This window comes from Pygoscelis adeliae, unplaced genomic scaffold (assembly GCF_000699105.1).
Source record: "Pygoscelis adeliae isolate BGI_AS28 unplaced genomic scaffold, ASM69910v1 Scaffold42, whole genome shotgun sequence".
Lineage (NCBI taxonomy): Eukaryota > Metazoa > Chordata > Aves > Sphenisciformes > Spheniscidae > Pygoscelis > Pygoscelis adeliae.
In genome coordinates, this window is record NW_008824283.1 from 2,861,281 (window position 1) to 2,863,314 (window position 2,034).

The window sequence follows — 2,034 nt, forward strand, 5'->3', positions numbered from 1 at the left end:
GTGACCAGCCCCGCTGCAGCCTCCACCGGTGGTTTTCTAACATCTCGCCGTGCCTACCTGCCTCTCCGCAGGGGCAGTAGCTCAGCCTTTATGTTTGTTACTAACATTCACCCTGGAAAGAGAGAGAACCATTAAAACCCCGTCTGTTGTTTGTCTCCTGGCTCTGTAAAGTGAGCCATTGCTTTAAGTATAATAAATGCCAAGGGCTTTTTTGAGGCATCCCTGGCTCCCCCTTCATTCGCAGGGGGAGGCTGAGCCTCCTGGGCTTGTCTCACTCCACTCCTGGATGGGAAGATAGCGATAGAAAATAATTTCTGGAATAAAGCTATTTCCATGAACCTGCTAATGATACAGAGCAGTTGTTACACAGTAAAATATCCCTCTGGATGTCTGTGTGTGGAGCTGTTTGCAAATAGCTCTGCTCCATGTGCAACTCCTGAGTAACTACACTGCATCTCGAAATAGTGCTCAGATGCATCAGCAGCTTAGAGAAGATGCTCAAAATCAGGCTGATTGACAAGAGCTCATCTTCATGCATGACCCACCCAAGACTCTGAATGTTAAAAATGTTTAAAGTGGAATTTGGGTTCTGCACATGGTTATAGATACAGTAAAAAAAGAGAATTTCCCCTATGGTATCAGTTTCTGGCTACCCACGGGTAAAGGTGCTCCTGCCATCCCCTCCCAGGACTGAAGGCCTCCCTGTGCCCGGGCTGAGGATTTTTTCCTCCCTTTGCTCCGCTGGTGAGGGAGGCTATCCCCAGCAGGGCTGGTGCTCCCCAGTGGGAGATGCTGATGGAATCGGGTCTTTTCCAGTTGCATGAATGTGGAAAGGAGCTGCTGGGGGATGAAAGGCACCCCGCGCCCAATTTTTTTCTTTCAGCTTCTGTAGCTGAAGTAGCCCTTGGAGAAATGAAGCACGAAGCCTAAAACTGCCCCATACAAATCTGTGGCTGGTTTGCTCGGTAGCTCTTTGATTAGGAGAGATCAAGCTAAAGCCAAAAGATTTTTTTTTTTTAAAGAAATTAGCCATGTATCACTTTGATACAACTCCTACCCCTGGGCTAAGAGGTGCACACTCTCATTTGATGGAAAAGACTCCTATGAAATTTAGTCTTTCCCCTTATTACAGCTATCTCTCTGATGGTAGGGGGTTAAATATTTTACAAGAATCATCCGTTTGCATGGTCTTTCTTATCACATCCCTAAGTCCTGCTAACGAAATACAGAATATAAGCAAGGATTGCAAAGGAAGCAAACTGCCTTTCACATATTTCTTCAGGCTTTGGTGCTGAAGCAAATTCGTAGTTAAACACAGGTGTGATAGAAGATGAGCTGGGATATCCCAGACCTTTTAATCTGTCGGTGGCCTTTTGGCCAGGCAATGTCCTGCACGGCATTAAGCCAAATACTGGGAGGCTTTAGCATCTCCCCAGTAGTGTTATGTTTAACTCCTGCTCTGGAAATAAGATGCTTGAAGTATGGTATAAATTTCATGTTGGCCTTAGCGCTCTCATCCTGGGATCAGCTCCTGAAGGGGGGTGGAAATGCATATTACATGCTCCAAATCCAGCGAGGAATACGCTACATATTAATGCTGAGTGGGAGCCCCCCAGTTCTGCGATATGTATAATTAAGAACACGCAGAGGAGTGGGAAATGCAAAACAGATCTCCGGGCTGGATTCAGCTGCTAAGTCGTTTTGTTCTTCAGCTCTCTTTTGCTTTTCTTATACCTAAGTTTGTTTGCTGCTGGTGAAAGGTGTCGGTTTAATGGCCTTGTGATATGGAAATCATCAACCAGTATTAATGTGGATAGTTGAATAAAGGTTTCTCTGTTCACGGAAAGGGAAACAAAATGTTAAAATGCCTGTGGAGTGGGGAGATCCTAAAGAAAGCTACATCCCTGCTTCCCTGTAACCACCTCAAATGGAGCAGAAGAGAAGTGAGAGGTGTCTGGAGCTGGATGACACTAATAAGTGGTGGCAAGGAAAAATGTCATTGTGGAGCATAACCTGGAAAAAAGCTGGGACTGC